This window comes from Passer domesticus, chromosome 1 (genome assembly GCF_036417665.1).
Source record: "Passer domesticus isolate bPasDom1 chromosome 1, bPasDom1.hap1, whole genome shotgun sequence".
NCBI lineage: Eukaryota > Metazoa > Chordata > Aves > Passeriformes > Passeridae > Passer > Passer domesticus.
This window is the reverse complement of record NC_087474.1, coordinates 91,885,101-91,903,829: the sequence shown is the minus strand read 5'-3', so window position 1 is coordinate 91,903,829 and position 18,729 is coordinate 91,885,101. Positions and strand designations below refer to the sequence as shown.

Below are 18,729 nucleotides of genomic sequence, written 5' to 3'. Positions count from 1 at the left end.
ACAGTTTGTCATCAGTGATTATGTTAACTTCTTTCCTTTTTAGGAATAGTGTATGGGAAGAGAAGGGGGTTTGTTTATGGATTTTTTGTTTGTTTTCTTTTTTTTTAATGTAGAAGAATATTTTATATTAAGGAAATTAATATGAATATGACTACAGACACTTCTGGCATATTGTATGACTGTTGACTGACTGATGTGTAACCATGAAGTTGAATTGCAGTTGCTCTTCAGCCAGGAGAATCTCAAGTTTTCATGTGTTTACAATTTTAGTGTAATCAAATGCTCTGGTTATGGGTGCATGGATATGCACACATCCATGTACACATGCACAAAACACTTGGGAAGGGGCATTCCAGAGACATCATCAGTCCCAAACATTCTGTCATATCACTGTTTGAAAAGCATTCCTTCTAAAACTTCCTGCTCATAACTGCATCTGGACCAAAGCTAAGAACAAACTCAGGACAAATTCAGGAAGTCCCATTCACATTCATCTGTTATCTCCTTGTTTTGCTGGTGATCTCTGGTGTTTTCACTCAGATGGCTTTGGTAACCTGAAGAATCTGTTGGAAGAACAATTGGCCTTTGGGTCTGCCTACAGGACAAGTATGATGGAGATAGGAACCAGCCACATCACCACTCCATTTCATAGGATTTACACACTCTAGTTATTGCTGTTGATCTTTAGGCAGTGCACAGAGGTGCTAGATAATAGGTGTCACTTTATCACAAGCTGTTGTCTTAGACAACGTGAATTGCCCAGTCTGTTGAGCAAGACGGGGTATCCTTGATGACAGGCTAATCAGTTTTATCAGGGACTTGGTTACATATAGTAATACCTTGGTGTCAAGGGAAGAGAGCAGGACAAAACTTCTTCCTACAATAGGAAAGTTCTGACTACAGAGGACTAAGACATTGTTGTCACCCTTCAGCTAGGATAAAACTAGACTTGCAGGAACAACACTTTTTTGCTTTGAAGACTACCCAGCAATGACTGTGCATATAAAAACATGGCATGTAGGATTTAGTCTAATGTAACTGCAACCAAAATTCAGTCTCTCTGTTTTGAAATACTCCCTATGGCCTTTGGAAAAAAATTTGCTGCTTCACCTATTTTAAATGAAAAGTTTCATTTATGCTTCTTTTTTTTGCAACTAGCTTTACATAGAACACACATAAAATTCAACTTCCATTTACATCTGGAGACAGCTACTGAAGTCCAATAATTATTCTACATTTCTAACAAAAGTTAAAAACAGAAATGCTTTGTTCAGAGTTACAAATGTAAAATTATTTGATATTTCTTTTTCTTAAAATACCTCAGAGCAGGACCTCAGTAATTTATGTAGTAGTATGTATCTAGTAGTACATTTCTAATGTGTATCTGCAAGGTTTCCAGAACTCTTTGATCAGTCATGAGGGAAAAATGCAGCATCCAACACAGGGCAAGAAAGACAATGAAGGGACTAGAACACCTCTCCTATGAGGAAAGGCTGGGAGAGCTGGGGCTGTCCAGCCTCAGAAATAGACAGCCCAAAGGGGTCTTAATTTCTAAATACATGATGAGAGAAAAGGGTGAAGAAGCAGCCAGGTTCTCCTCACTGATAGGACAACAGACAATGGGTGAAGAAAATTTCACCTGAATGCAAATAAGTCCTTTTTTTACTCTGAGTGTGTTCAAACATTTGAACACGTTTATCAGAGAGGTTATGGAGTCTCCATCTCTACAGGTATTCAAAACCCAGCTGGATTTGGTCCTGGGCAACCTGCTCTGGCTGACCCTTCTTCAGCAGTGGGGGTGGATGAGGTGATCTAAAGAGCCTGTGATAACAAAAAGGCAACCATCTGTTTTTCAGTGACCATTAAATATATGTACAAATTTAAAAAGAAAAATGTCCTCTCCTGTTAATTCTTCTGTTACTGATCCCTTCCAAACTTGTGTAGTTAAGGCTGTACTTCAGTTTAAATTTCTCAATTAATTTTCTTCTCAGAAAAGTGTGGTAAAGTATTCTATACAAAAGGGGCTGAATTATGAGGATTTGTCACACACTTCCTTTGGCCATCCATTGCATCTGAGGACCAAAGTATTTGGTTTGTGCCTTTTTTTGCAGTTTTTTTGGTTTGTTTTAATTTAGGGTTTTTTTGGGGTTTTTTTACATTTATTACCTGGAGGTGGTAGAGCTGTCTGTTTACAAGGTGAAGATCACAGTGTTTACGACTTATATATCCAGGCAGAGATGAAGATGTTCCTGAGCCTAGTCAGATACTGGATCTATTCCAAGAAAAGCATTGTTAATCAGGCACTTCTCCACTAATAGAGTTGGGTAAGGGCTGACTAATGTTTTTCTTGAGGGACTACTGCCAAAATTAATCCTACATGAGAAGGTAGATGGAAGTAGGAAAAAGATATAAATCCAGTTTTGCATGGCCTCAATCTTGGCTTAATTAGGAAGACATCAGAAATTTAGAATGGTAGTCCGCTGGCAAATGGACACTTCACCTTCTTCCTCAACTACTCTTATGATTACCCCCTAAAAATTCATACAGACAGATAAAAAAGTTTAAAAGTAGATATTTGGTGGATTTTCTGGCAAAGGGGAAATGGTGCAACTGCTGTAATTTCAGTGCTCTCTACTAAGAAACAGAAAGCACTGCAGAGTTGTGTTAATGAATTGACGTACTGATCATAGAGGTGTGCTTTTTAATTTTCTTTTAAATCCATCTTTTAAGGTCTCTTGTCTATTTTTCTTGAGTCACAAATCTCTAATGAAGTCAGATTAGAAAGATTCAGAAGTATGTTACTCTCAATTTCCAGCAAGAAGAAACTATTAACAGCGCTGCTAATATTTGGAGGATTGATTCAACATCAGTGCTCACAAAATCTTCAGTAACAAATCATAATTTTTAAAGTTAATTTACTACTGATATATATTTAGTGAAGATCACTGAACACTTGCATTGCCTTTAGTTTCAACATTCAATTGTTTTATTTGATTATGTGAGTCATATATGATTGTTTCTGAGCTGTTCAAAAAATGACAATAATATTAATCTTTTAGTGAATCTTGTACTCATTCTGTGACAGATTTGCTTTCACTGAACATTTGTATTAATAAAGTTCAATTCAGCTTTATAAGGAGTACACTCATTTGGCCCTGGAAAAAAAACACTGGTGTCTGTGAGGTCTGCCACCTTCTACAGGTCCCACCTGGCTCAGAAGATTGTTCTTGTGCATAGTTAGTGATGAATTATAACTTCTGATACTTGTTACACTTATGTGAAATATCTTGAGCCTAGAGAAATAAAGCCATTTTAAGTAAGTCTATCTTCATGCCTTTCTATTCCAATGTAGCTGAGAGTGTACATCTCTCTGGATTATTTTATTTATAGTTAGTGATGACAGGTATGTGGTCGGAGTGCCATTGTGGTATGAGTACCATTGTGATCTCTATCACTTATTCAAAACCTATTTTATTTAACAGCAGTTGAGTTTCTGTTAAGGAATCCAAGAGGGAGATATCTTCTATTACTAACAGAGATAAAGCAAGCTCTGGAGACCACTGCTGCATTCCAAGCAAGAGGATTGGATAATATTCACTGTGCAGTTTTAAGTGAACCATTCAGCCTCTTTGTACCACAGTTCCTTGGAGAAAATGGCAATGTTAACACTTCTTTATTTCACAAGGGTATTCAGAGAATTCCATAAACCTTTTCAGAATTTCAGAAAGTGTGGTAAAGTAATCCATTATAAGGGCATCTGCAGGGCAGGCTGAGCCTTCTCTGCCTTCACATTGAGCTGGCCAGATGATGAGCCAGCTTTGAGCTTGTGATAGATTAACCTTGCTGGCTGCGAGGTGATCACCAAGCCAGTCCCTGGCTCCCCTTCTTCAGCACGACACAGGGAGAAAATACCATGAAAAAGGTCACGAGTCAAGGTAAGGAGCTCACTCACTGACTACCGTGATGGGGAAAGAGACTCAGCTTGGAGAAATGAATTTAGTTTATAGCCAATTAACAACAGAGAAGAATAGGAAAAATTTAAAAAAACCCCAAAAAACAAACAAACAAAAAAACCCTAAAATCCGCCTCCCTCCATTGCTTTCTTCCTAGGCTCAGCTTCAATTCTGATGCTTGTGTGTCCTCCCTGCTGAGTGGTGCAAAAGGTTGCGGAATGAGGTTTGTGGTCAGCTCATAATGCTTCATTTTTGCTGCACCTTTTTCATCACACTGTTCCTCTGCTCCAGGGAGGAGTCCTTCCAATGGGTGGGACTCCATGTACTGCTCCAACATGGGTCCCTCCCATGGCTTGCAGTCTTTCAGGAGTGGATTATACCAGGTTCGATACCCCATGGGGTCACAATTCGTACCACAAAACCTGCTCCAGTGTGTACTCCTCTCCCTGGACTGCATTTCATATCCTGCCAGGAACCTGCTTCAGCATGATCTCTCCATGAGATGCAACTTATTTTGGGGCACATTCACCTTCTGTGGCATAGGGTCCTCCACGATCTTCAGGGTGAATATCTGCTCCACTGAGATTCTTCGTGGGCTTCAAGGCACAACCTGCTTTGCCATGGCCTTCTTCCTGGGCTGTTGGGGAACCTCTGCTCCAGCACCTGGAGCACCTCCTCTTTCTTCTTCACTGGTCTTGGTATTTGTTCCTTCTCTCACATTTGCTCACAGCTGCAGCACTGCTTTCTTACATACATTTCCCCAGAGCTACCACCAGCACTGCTGATGGCCTTGGCCCTGGCCCTGGCTGGCTGGAACTGGATCTGTCTGACAAGGGGCAGCAGCTCATAGAAGGCATGCCTGCAGCTTTCCCTCCCTATCAATGCCACGCCATGTAAACACTGATGGTAGCTTGAAGATAGCAGCACAGCTGGCTGACCCCAGTGTACAGCTGCTTACTCCAGTGGATGCACAGCAGAGGTAGGGAACATTGTATCTCTTCCCTTCATGCAGGTGCAGGGGTGCCTGTTTGGCAGATGAGCAGTATTTTACACCTGGGCTTCTAAAAAGCTGTACTTCAGATTATTTTTGTTATTTGAGTTACCTGAATGCAAATATGAAATGCAGATGCCATTCAGGGTCTAGGAGTCCATCACGTGTGAGGCAGTGTGCAAACAGTTCATGACCTATATTTAGTCAGACAACAGATAACCAACAACTACACACAGCTCAGGGAACTCAAGGAAGAGGTGAGATCCTATCAAGGAAATAAATAGGCCAGGGACTGAAGTGCAGCCTCACTGTAGTTGCTATCAGGTTTTGTATTATTTGTATAGTTTCTCTTATCCCACAGATAAAAACAGGTTCAAAGGAGAAAATTAATTATCTGGGGTAGAACATACAGATACATCCTTCTCAGCCCTGCAAGAAGAAAATGATGATTTGAAAAGAGAATGAGCAGGCTGGAAAAAGTGGTCAGGGACACAAGACTCTTCCAGCAGAAGTACAGTAAGTAAGTATTAGATTAAACTGAAGATGGAGAGCCTGGAGTGGATAAAAACTCTCCAAACCATGTGCTAAGGCAATTATATCCCCAGAATTTTGAATGCTCTTGAACAGGAGAGGACAGGTTTGCCTCTGACAAGGATGAGACACAAGGTGATGAGAATTTAAACATGAATTTCAGCTATAGGCAAGTTTAGGAGGGGCCTCACCTGGGCAAAGCCATGTAGAAAGGATCCACAGCTTTCAAGCCTATTCCTTGGATGAGGATATGATAAAGGCTTTTTGAAGGGAGGGTCACCTTATTTATTCAGGTCTGAAGAAACATGTATTAGACATTGTAATTATGATGTTGATCCTGTTGAGAATACATACTAAGGGTGTAACTGTCACAGCAGCTCTTTGTCCCATGCCCGTCCCTTCCCTGGGTGTGTCCTTTATAGAGGGCGCCTCAGGAGACTCAAGATGGAAATGGGTGATATTAGGGTGAAATTAACCATAAAGAAAACATTTGAATAAAAATGATTAACCTAGTGTTAGAGCTATTATGGGACAGAAAAAGAATGTCAGAGAAAAAAAATGTGTACCATGACTGCCCCATTACACTATAATTAGTTTATCTTTGTATAATTTATGCTTAGCTCTATGTCAATGAATTCCAGACAGAAGAAACCCCTGGCCTGCAGCAAGGCTGAAAATGAGCGAAGCCCTGGACAGCAAAGAATTTTTAAAGGAATTCTGTAAACTCAGATGTGTCCCATCCTTGGGAATTAAAAGGAAACAGCTCCTTTTTGTACAAGCTAATTGATATGAAACTAATCATAAGCTAGGCACCTAAATATCTTCAAACATCTATGTTAGATTTCCAATTTTACCTTGGTACAGGTAAATACTTTTAGGAGGAATTTGGAGTAATTCTCACTGCTTATATAATCAGTCTAGTGTCTCTTGATAGGCATCATCTGAGTTTAATGAAAAGTATTATTTATCTCAAGGGAGGTGAACAATTATTCTTTTTTTCTGGTTCTCTAACTCTTTCTTCCCTTTAGAGACTAATATTTGACTAGAAAAATAATCATTAAGAGAGTTTATGCTGTTAGATGGAGATCTAGCCCAGTTACCTGACTTAATGACACAAACATCCAGTAATATGTATATATTGATGCCTTGAAGTGAATACCAGGATGTTTTGTCCTGCAAGGTAAATATTGATCAACATGTACAGTGTTTTCCTTTGGATCAATATGCCTGTTTCTTCTTAAATCAATAAGTACTTATTCTTACATAGAGGAAAAGTTTGTCTCATAATTGGATAAAATGGGGTGTATAGCAAATGAGAACATTTTTCTTGCTTAGCTCCAACAGTTGTAGGGCTTAGGGTTCTAAAAAAATAAAACCCAGACTGAACATGTAAAATGCTGCATATGAGGTTCAAAAAATACTATCACTCACATCTGCTGAGCCAGTATAATACACATCCACACATATGACCCAGTTTTTTAGTCAGAGAACAATGGTGCTTACTGAACTCAGCTGAAGCAGTCAATATTCCACATTAATTTATCTGCTTCTTTGTTATTTTTAACTTCTTGGAATATTTCTGTGTGTATGTTTAAACAACAGCTACAATTTTCCAGGGAATCCTGGGACCTGTTTTGTGATCTTCAAGCTCTGTGTCCTGATTGTTGCTTGCAATTGATGGTTGCAATGGATAACCTGACTTTGAAATAAGAAAGGAGATGTGAATTTGACCATTTTTTCAGAACCACAGCATTTTCAGAACCTGCAGTTTTGTATTTTTTCCTCTATTTTAGAAATACTTGTAGAAATCATTTGCTAAAAAACATTTTCCTGACTTTGTTGCTCTTGTGGTTGCTGCTGCAGGTTAATATTAGTTAAAAAAAAACAAAAACATAAAACAAAAAAACCCCCCAAGAATAAAATCAAAACTCTCAAATCCCAAACATAACTATATTCCACGCCTCATTAAGGCAAAAAGGCAAACTAAGCAGCTATAAAAATGCTAGTTTTGTCTACTGTGAGATTTTTTTCTTGTAGATCTCAGACTGAAAATGGCAATATTTCAAGGAAAAATTAATCAGGAAACAAAGTTAAGAGTGCTATTTAAATATACATATTTAAATATACAAAACGAAACAAATTAACCCCCTTTATGGGTATTCTCTAAGTGCCTTTCCTTCCATGAAGAATTCAGAACATGAAGAAATATTAGAAGCACTGTCATATTAAAAAATTTAAGAATAGAAATGCTTTACAAAAAACAAGTAACTTCAGATTATCAACTACATTAAGGCAAAGCAGGAAAAAATCATGAACATGCACAGCTTTTAATTTATCTTATGAATAAAGGCAAAATGGAATAATGTTATAAAATGCTATGTGTACACTCTAAAGAACTATAATTAGGGTTCTCATTTCTTTTCTCCTGCAGAAATAGTTAAGCAGAATCAGAACCTGTCTGCTGAGCTTGGCTTTTGAGGAGGAACTTCTATTTTCAATCTTCGGTATTGCCAGGTGAAAATATCTTCCAGTTTATCAGATACATTTATACCACTATATATTGACATTTGTATCCCTCAAAATAGTTGAAATCTCAGTATATTTTAAGTAATTTAAATTGACTGTTCTGTGGCAAATTAAAGTACTCTTGTTAGGACTAGTTTGGCAGAAGGTTGCTATTTTGGCCGGGATGGAATTTTCAGACTGCCTAGAGGAAGCCCAGTATAGAGTGGCATGGGCTTCCAAAATTCATGGAATTTTGAAGTTCCAAAACTCAGTTAGACCATTTGGGGAGAAATAGCCTCCAACAGTTACTTTTCCCAGGGAATTGTTAAGTATAATGCACACCTTCCAGCACTTGCCAACCCATATTATACACTGGATTTCTGGGCTCTGTGTGTGACTACTCAGAGCTAAGCAATCCGCACACCCAGTCTCCTACTGACAAAGGAGATAGAGGTTAAGTGGGGGGAGAGTTGCCAGCTGCTGATGCAGCGTAGGAAGAGGGTCCTATCCAGCAGCCCCTAGTGTGAGTGGAAGAACCACACATTTGGCAGCCCCAAAGGTAAGTCCAAAATACTGAGGGAATTGTGCTTTCTTTACTTATTCTGAGGCAACGTAGCACTTGGTTATCATTGCGTATAGCTGTTTGACCAAAGTACTGCAAGATGTGTCTGCACAAAAATGCTTCTATTCCATCCTTATATTAATAATTCAATATCAGATGGCTTCACTTTTATTTCACTGTTACTTCTGTTCACAATTTGCAAAGGTGTAACAATTGCAAATTGGCTTGGTGTGACCTCTGCACTCCCAAGAGACCACTTTTCTTCCTTCATGTCTTGTAACTTCCCTTCACCACTCCCACAAGCACAGGAATTTTGCAATTATTTTCCTCTAATTCTTCCAGTTTCCCCAGTAACTCTGTCCACCAAATCTTCCCTCAATCTCCCTCACACCCATTCTTACTCCCTTCATTACTTCTGCTAATCCATCTCCCCTGTTCCCATGCCAATTCTACAGCAGGCTCTCCATCCTTGACTTCCCTTGCCTGGCTAGTTACCTCCTACGTTTCCCCTTTGTATCTGAACACATTGAGTGTACTGTCTGCAAGCACTGATAAGATTTCCTGTATTCCATTTCCACCCTAAGAGTGTCTAATCTAGTTTCTGCACCTTTTACTCCACTGAAATTGGGAACAGCTGAACTCGGTCAGATCAGAGGGCCATCTATCCCAATATTCTGCCTTACACAGTAGCCAAGCCAGATGCCTGTGAAGTATAATCAGTATGGGCAAGGATAGAGAAATATCCTTCTCACCACCCCCAGCTGTTCTGGTCAAAATCTCTAATGATCAATTTACAGCAAATTTAACAGCCAGAACTTGTTATTCTTTTCGTTCTTGCCCTGTCTGCATTCTTTAACATTATCTCCCTTTGTCTTGATGGCTTCAAAACCAGTGCTGACTTTAGGTTGTCCTCCTAGTTTCATTCTGATCTTTGGAAGTTCCACTTGTTCTTTAACCTTTTTCTTGGGCATACTTCTGGGATCTGTCCTAGACCTCGTCATCCCACACTTCTCCTCCAAAATGAGATGATGTAAGGTACTTTTCCAATTAAAATTTTAGCTAGCAATTCCATACTGACAGACTGTCTGGTTTCTGTAATTTTCTGTTCAAACTGAAAATTTAGCCTTCTCTAATATGCCTTTAAGAATATTCTCTAAGCCCAAGTTCAGCAGTGCCAAACCAGATGTCACTTCTCTCCCTTGGGTTCTGACCACTACCTCCTTCTGAATAATAGTATGCAAAATCAGCATCCTGCCTCTTTTCTCACATTGTCACTCAAAACCCCATCCTGAACTCAGAACCCTCTCATATTTTTCATGTTCAGACTATTTCAAACACTTGAGAACTACTTCTATACATCCAACAGTTGTTAGCAACTCTGCGATCTCATCCCCTTGTATCTTGATTACTGCAATATTCTTTCTCATAAATTATTTTTCGTCATGACTAGCTCCAATTGTGATCATTCAGAATATGGATAGAGGGTTCATTATGTTTGCCTGCCCCTTTAACCAGGTGGAATCTTTTCCTAGATACTTTCATCCACAATTCATTCCATCACTTAACAAAAAAGAATCTGAAGGGTTTTTTGAGTCCTTTTTGACCTATAATCTTTATTGCCTAACATAATGTAAGCTCTGATATTCAATGGGCCTTTGCAACTTGCCTCCACCACTGAAAGATTTCTTTTTCAAATGAGAATCTTGCTCTCATCCATGTTGCTCCTCACTGGGAACAGCTCCTGGTCTACCATTTCTTTTGTTATTTTGAAGTTTTCCTTCTCTGGCCGTGAGGAAACCAGAATTAAGGTTTCTTAAAGTTAAAAACAAGAGCTTGTTTTTAATAGGCATAGAAAAACTGACATTTAAACTTGTAATATAGTGGGAAAGGATTCATGTGGACTATAAGATGGTTGTTTGAAGAATAAACTGGAAGTTATTTCCCATCATAAGAAATTAGTGAATACGAGTACGTTCAACATCAGTGTAGCCTTACTTCTCTTTGTAAGATATCAATTGTTTCCAACACTTATAGACAGAGTCAGCATTTTAAAAGCCCTCAATACAGAACAGTGATGATAAATGCAACAACAAGGAAAAAAAAAAATCTTGATTTTGCATCTTTTTTTCCTTGTAATATGTAGATTACCTTCCCAAGAAAGTAACTTTTTTAAAGCTAGACATTTTATATTAGTATGAAACCAAATTATATGAAGTCCCCTTCCTTTTTTTATTTTTCAATTGGTGCTTTGTGGTCAGAAGGAGGATAATGCTCAAGGCAATTGAGAAAAACATGAATGACAGTGAACACTGCTTGGGACAGAAAATCAAGCCCCCAGATCCTTGTCCCACCACTGCAAGAATCACTTCAGTAGGATGAGAGAAGCTAATGTTATCTTGATTAACTGAGTGTGTAGAGTTTTGAGGGGGTTGCTTTTCTTGGAGCACAAACACAAAACACTAGATAGAGGAAATCATATCATTACCAGCATGAGCCTGTGGTTTGGAAAGATGAGCGGTTGGCTTCTGGCAGCTGCAAGGAATGATGGGGACTCAGATATTGCCAGCATGTCACATTCTCCATATGCTTTTTTTGCAACACTTCCCCCCTGCCCTTACCCCATTTTTTTAAATGCAGTAAGCATGCTGTCCAAGAAAAATGAATTACATAGGTATCCCCTCACTCAGCTATCAAATACTTCTCTTCCAATCTACTAAATAAAGAGAGGGACTGTTGCTTTCATGAAAAAAAAAAAAGGTAAAATCGTTTTCATGCAAGCCCATACTAGAGAATCAGGAAGGTATTCATTTTATTTTGTGTATCTAGACAGTGATTTTAATGTTATGCAAATGGAGCAGGCAATTCCTAATCTATCCTGAAATGTATGTGTCAGAGCTCTTGTGTAGTGCAGGTTACTGATGATAAAAACAAGATGTGTTTTTATACAACGAAGGCGCATGATTACCAGCTTTAGAATTTTTTCTTTCATTACAAATTTAAAATAGGACAAGTCAGTGCAATGGAAACTGAGGGGTACCACCACAGAAAAAGCTAGTGTCTTTTCAGAATCAAGTTTGACAAGCATTGTTTGCCTCTCTCCTTGAAACCAGAACAGCTAGACATAGTAGCAGTCTCTTAGGCTTTAAAACTGTTTAAGAAGAAAAAATTCTATTAATCCTTAGTGTTAAACCAGTGTTCCTCATTTTTCTTTCTTTTTTTTCATGCAAAAAGGAAACTTATCTAATCTAAAAAATGTCTCCAAACACTCAGTTGAGTTGAGGTTGTCATGATAAGGCAATCTTCACATCAGGAGGCTTTTTCAGAGAGGAAGAAGAAGCTCAGACACAGACAGGGTCCAAGCCTCAGACCCAACTGTCAAGGAAGCTGATGCACAAAAGGTCTTAAACAGGCATTTATGTTGCTGTTATATTAATAGATAACTTAGCAGAACAATCCATACTCAAATCAAGACTCCTCTCCCACCTCAATCTGGCAGCCCCACGGTTTATGTTTCCCCAGTGAAGTCAGCACCCTTTTTTTCTTTTCCCCAAGCCAGCAGTTAAAGAACATGTATACACTGTACATCCACAGAGATAATCTCTACTCTGCTTGAGCAAACACAGATTTACTTGTGCACCCTGCTGGTTGAATCCCTACATCTCCTGTGCATTCCTGTGGAGTCAGGAAAAGCCCTGGGCTACAGGCTCTGGCTTCAAGCCTTTTCCTCACTTGATTAAAGCTGTTAGGATTTAATAGGCAAGAGAGAGACAGCATTACCTCAAATGGCCAATACAGCAGCAGCTCAATCAAATGAACATGCTCTCTTCCTACAAATATGGGTTCTTCTCCATAGGCAGAGGGGAAACTTAAAACTTGGTCTCCTAGAGCTGTAACAGGGACAATCAGATAAAAATCTCTGTGGGGAGAGCAGGAAGCAGGGTGAGAGGAGGAGCTTTTGCTGTGTTTTATCAGGAAAGAAAAGCAGACGTAGGTAAAACCAAACTATCAAAGTTGATTTCAGGGCAGTAACTATCAAATATCAGGTTGTGTTTCCCAGCTGAAATGGATGAAGAAAAGGACCACAAGACAGCCATGAGCAGAGCTGTTTCCCTTGTCTTCTAATGACCTCGGTGGATTTGGTTTTCAGAAGTTTAGCAACACTGCCCAGAAGTGTCTGTAGCTTCTGTGCTCAAGTGACACTACAGTTCCCTCCTAAAACTAAAGTTGATTAACCTCTAAATCAATTTAGAAAGCTTCCAAAGGGCTCTGACAATATCAGAGATAATATGGTGCTACTTTTATTACTTCTGGGAATTAGGCAGCACATCACAGAGACAATAATATTTGCCCTAAATGGCAGCAGTCTAGGGAACTTCTCAAATCATCATTTTTAATTCAACACTGAAACATCTTTGTCTTGGAGAGAATGCCCAAAAAGGCCAAAGAAACCCCAGGATCCAGATGTGGATCTCAAATCTCATTTCTAACCATATGAAAAATTTGCAGTCAATTTCACCCTGCTTTGTTATGAGATAAACTGGGACAAAATACACAGAAATATCAATATAGACAAAGCTTCACTTGGAAGAAATGCCAGTTGAAGGATTATGCTCTTGAAAGAATTAAAGGTAATTTTATTGTGTACAGTGCTTCTACTACATGGTACAGTACATAACTATAAGCAGAGAAGATTTGAGCAAAGTCACAAGGGATGATGAGACTGACCACCCAAGACTGACTAGAACCCAACCCAAGAAAAAACAAAGAAGAAACAAGCTATGGGAATAAGGATCTGGAGCACAAAACCAAAGAAACACCTCAATTTTTGCAAATTGCTTCATGTATCTGACAGGCAGACAAGCCATCAGTTGGGTCTGCAGACCAGACCTCAGGCAAATTCATTTGGTTTTTCCCCTTTTTTTCCTGTAAGTGAATGGAAATACTAATTTCATAACAGATTCTGTTTATCATTTAAGTCATCTTGAACCCTTAGTCTGCTTCAATTGTCCTTCAAAACTAGGTTTAAAGTGAATTTATATATTCAGTGTTTACTGAGAAATGGTAACTACCATATGGTAGAATAATTCCAAATAAAAGGTTTTTGTTAAAATCAGGGAACATGTGGCTTCCCTTATACAGGGATACCTCACATTGACTAAATTTTCCTGACAAGACTGCACTGACTTTTCAAAGGCTAGTGTTCCAGATACCCCTAGGAGACAAGGTCCACCATCTTAAAAATGACAGAGAAAACTTTACTGTAAGTCCATGTTTGAAAATGAGTCTCATTAGACAATTTGTACTGCTATGTATGATGGCCAATTTTAACCTCAAACATGTGCAGAAATCTTAGGGATAAAATAAGAAATCCAAAAAATAAGTATGTACAGAGTTAAGGTTAAAATGCTGGTGAGCAGAAATCTGCAGAGGCTCACTGAAATCAGCTGGCACTGGGCAAGGAATCCATAGGTCCTGTACTATTACCTGAATGTAGACTTCATTAGGCCAGTACCTATACCAAAACTAAGTGCACCACACGGCCAAATAGGGTTTTACTTGCACAAACACAGGGTCTTTGATTTACTCACGTTCTGTGTTAGTGAAATGACAGCCATCTCTTGTTTTGACCAGAGTGAGGGTTTCAGTCTCAGAACAAAATAAGAAACTGTGCTAGTATGTCTATGTATACAAGGAGGCACCCTGATTATGCTGATCCTACTTTAAAAAATAGGAGCAAAGAGAAAAAACCAAACAACCTCCCCCATGCCTGATGTCCAGATGTTATTGTAGAGACAAAAGAAAGACCTTTTCGTTTTCTCAGAGTGATCATGACTATTTCAAAATCAACACTTAAAATATTTACTCAACATTACATCAACATTCATAATGTTTTAAACAAGTTTTATGCATGGCCAAATAGTATGCAGACATTTGCAAAACAATTTGTCAACATTGCCTCTGAGGTGTGTTTTAATGAAAATGTGAAATTTAAAAAAAATGGTTAAATTCAAGCTTTCCAGTGCAGTCAATAATAAATTTAGCTGAGCAAAAATATTAAATTTGAATTCAAATGAGCTGTAAATACACAGTATCTATCAGGAGTCAGTGAAAGTGATTTAGTAAAATAAGCAATATTCTATTGCAATATCTTAAAAAAATAGCTGTTTGAGGGAAGGTAAGGCATCTGGAAGCTGTTATATGGGCTGTATACCAGAGAAGGCTTTCTTTGTCTTATGGAGTCAATGGAGTTATCAGAAATACAAGCATTTATCTAAGTAATTGCATAGGAGAAAACATTAAGAGCTTGGCACCATGTTAAAAATGATTCGCAATTAAAATGTTATTTAATAAACAGGTCCATTTTATTACTCATGGATTAAAAAAAAATTAATAAGTGACTGCTAAACAAGTAATTATAGGGGTAATAAAGCTCTCCATTCTGATTAGGGAAAGTATTCATTTCATGGCCATCCAGTGATCCATTTTCTACCCCAGCTGTCAAGAGAGGCAGGATGCAACCATTTAGAGACAGTGTGATTGTTGCTGTGCTTATGTAATACTGCTATTACATTTTATGTCACTAAAAATGCTTTCAAACTCATTCTTGGGATAATTATAGATCAGCTTGCTTATACATTAACTGCTATTGAGTCTTCCTTCTTAAGTCAGAAATAAACTGATGCAATTTTTTTCCTGGGGTTGTGAAGCACAGCGTGGATTTATGGCTTTCTGCCTCCTGGCAGCATCACTCAAAGCAGAGAGAACTCTGAGTCAGGCTGTGGGCAAAGTGCTTTGCCCCTTCTCTCTGACTCCAGCCAATAAAGTCTTGGTAGAAGGGTCCAAACTTAAGAGATGCTGATCACCCCCACTTCTCACTGCTGGCTGATGTAACTTGTCAAACCTGCAGGCACCCCTGAAATGCACTCCAACAGGCTGAGATAGGAAAAATTGATGCGGGAAATAAAAAATTAGAGAACAGGTTCAATGTCTGGTTATTGAACAGGTTTTCAACCTAGGGAGAGACCAGAGAGCTAGTAAATTATGTTCCTGTGCCTAGTTTAAGACCCTGTTTCTCTTTAATTTTTGCTGTTCAGGGAAACCAACACACGTAGTTGTCTGCACATTTCTTTTTAGCTCTTTCAGGCAAAGGAGACCTGGGTACAGTGAGAAAATCCTGTCTAGGCTTGGAATTCTTCAGTTGTTGGGAAGACTAACTTCACTGACAAAAATAATTGCTTCCCCAACAATTTTTAAAATGGACAGTGAACCATCTGTCTTATCTGTGTACACTGGTGGAAAACAGGTAAGGCATGAAAATAGATGTCCTCAAAAATAGATATTTTTCTTTTTTTTCTTCAAAGAAAATACATGGTCCAAAGAAATGTGCTATCAATTATTCTCTGTTTCCTTTTCTTTTTCCAATAATTTAATTTGCTTTGTGATATAACACAGGTGAGATTCATGGACACTGAACATTGATACTACATTCCTAAAGAAGAATTGTCACTGTCCTTCCCCAAGACATCGTCATGGAAACAAGATGTGTTGCAGTGGGAGGCTACTTTTTCAGTATGGATGGTCCAGTAGTCCCCAAAAGCCCCTTGCCAGCAGCAGAGTTCAGCTGGCAGCACATCAGGAGGCTACTCACAGAGGAAGATGATACTGTGGTGCTTGGTGTGATAAACAGCAAAGGGAACGATTATGCTATGAGGCAGAAGCCCAGCTGGCTCTCTTCCTTGATATTCACATCTTTCTTTGCATGGCATAAGCCAGAGGATAAAGAGATAAAGGCTGAACATTTATTATCTCACTCATCAAAGCTAGTGTTTTTTAAAGAGTCATGCATGAGGCTTTATTTCAGCTGAGAACCATGAGACCAATGAGTGATCCATACTTCTGGAAAAAGTTGAGTGAACACTCAGAGTAAGAGAGGATTATTGGGCAGTAACTGTAGAATTTTTATTTAAAAACAAAGATGTAAAAGGACAGAGGTACAAACAAAGTAAAAATTCTGGAAATAAATAATTTGCTGAAAGTTTGATCCTGCAGTTCTCAGTTCTAAACCATCTGGGCTAGTAGGAATAGGAAGGGAAAAAAGAAATAAAAAGGTAGAATTTGAAGTCCTAAAATGCTATGCCATCTATTTTTATTTGATATACAAATAATAGCATCTATGTTTAGATCAAAGCTTGGATGCCAATAAGGAAAGTTTGTTTTCAGCTGAATCTTAGAAAAGATTATTAGACCTGCTGCCACACTTAAAAGGGAGATGACAAGTGTTTAAAATTTTTGTTGTGAACTACAAGAAGAAAGGAAGAAATTCTTAACTATAAAATGCAGGAGATGAATTCTCAGAATTTGCAACCTCATAACCAATGTCCTGATTCCCAGTATTAGATAGTATTTAGGAAGTGACTCTAAGATTATACTCATAGGAAGGATTATTTTGTGTATTTAGGGCCCTACCTGTGTTCCCTCACTGTGTGCACTCTCAGTTCTGAAAAAGTATTATTATGATCATCAGCATAAGAAAGGAACATGGGTCTTTAACAGGAAGATGCAAGAAACTGCTAGCTGCCCACACTTTTAAAAAACTTTGTGTAATTTCGTACGCATTTGAGAAGCGCTATCCCTTAAAAATAATTTAAGAAGGAGCAACTTAAAAAATAATTACCAAAATGCAATAGTTAATCTGGAGAAATGTAAAAAATACAGCATTCTGCATTATATTCTGTGGGGTGGGCTGTAAAAACAAAGATATCCAAATTATTTCTCTTGGGTTTTGACATTTTTAATTCAAAGGAAAGATACTCCCAGAGAAAAATACAGTCCCAAGAACTACTCCAGAAAGGATGAGCGCAGGTGTTTCATTCCTCACTCTGATGAGAGAACAGGACAAAAATAATATTCTCCTTTTTACAAGAGGATTGTTTGTTCCTACTTTTTTGCCATTGGAAACCTGAAAGACTGACCTGCTTTCTTTGAGAATTTTTCATTTGAGAATTTTAATTATTGTTTAGAACATACTGTATTTTGCCAGGTAAGATTATAATAAGAAATTTTGATCCTATTTCCAGGAGCATCTTGGAAACTAAAGCAATTATTTCTCTAAATAGACTTCAGGTCTCAATTGCATATCGGCAGCAGATGCTCACTGTTCAATACAATAGGTGTCCTAGCCAAAGATCCATGCTTCTACAGTCCAAAAGGGCCAAGAGGGGTTCTTTTATTCAGGTCTCTTCTGTTCCCATCATTGCACTAGGCTGGTGTACTTTTATGGGGAAAAGCGTAGGCTGCTAGAGACCTTCTCCTCTGGCTCCTTATTGCCATAGTATTTCCCACCCACTGAAGCACTAGATGTTCCAGATGAGACAGAAAGCTCCACTGGACAGAAATCTCCTGTTCTGCAGTCTCTGCTCTTAGAACAGATCATCCCAAACTCACACACGCTGCTTTAGGAACCAACAGTGGATTCATACATGAAAGCTGCCCCAGCTGTAAGGGATGGATGTACTTAAAAGGACATTTCCATCATTAATGTCCTCTTGACATTAATGTCCCTCAGTTAAGGCCCCATGCCTTGAGCCAGTGCAAATGTCATGTGCAGTAAGATTATCAGTGGAATCCTGCAAATTTTTCAATTATAAGGCAGGAAAACTGTTTCTTAAATTTGAATATGGTGCTTAATTTAAAAAAAAAAAAAAAAGAAAGCATAGCCCTGGAAGGCATTTTGAGTTGTTTGGTGGTTCAACAGACAAGTGATATGATACTGTTATGTAATATCATCTATAGAATAAAATTTTTTACCCTTGGGATTCTGTTTGGAAAAACAATCAAGATCCTAACTCCTTCTCCACATTCCCACACAAGTGTTTCTCAGAGCTAGTCACTCTGGTAAGAAACACAAGGGACAAGGCATGTCTTAATATCTACATAAACAAAACTAAAGCATGGACTTCCTCTAGCAAGTGTATAACTCAGCTTCTCCCTAAAAGCAACTTAAAATAAGAAGAATTTAGGGAATTTAGTAGAATATTGTATATGAGGTTATATTTAACTTCTGCATGCTAGCAATTCAGGAATCATTGTTGATTAATATATACTCTATACATTACAGATATCTGGTTATGGGTGCATCAGCTTCCTGCTCAGCATAGTAATATCTAATATCCATATATTAATTCTTT

At 38.4% G+C, this 18,729-nt stretch overlaps 1 protein-coding gene across 21 annotated transcripts in view; it reads right to left on the bottom strand.

Moving 5' to 3' along the window:
- The window catches only part of IKZF1 (IKAROS family zinc finger 1), a 107,427-nt gene that overhangs the window by 72,096 nt on the left and 16,602 nt on the right, over positions 1-18,729 (bottom strand). The window lies entirely within an intron of this gene.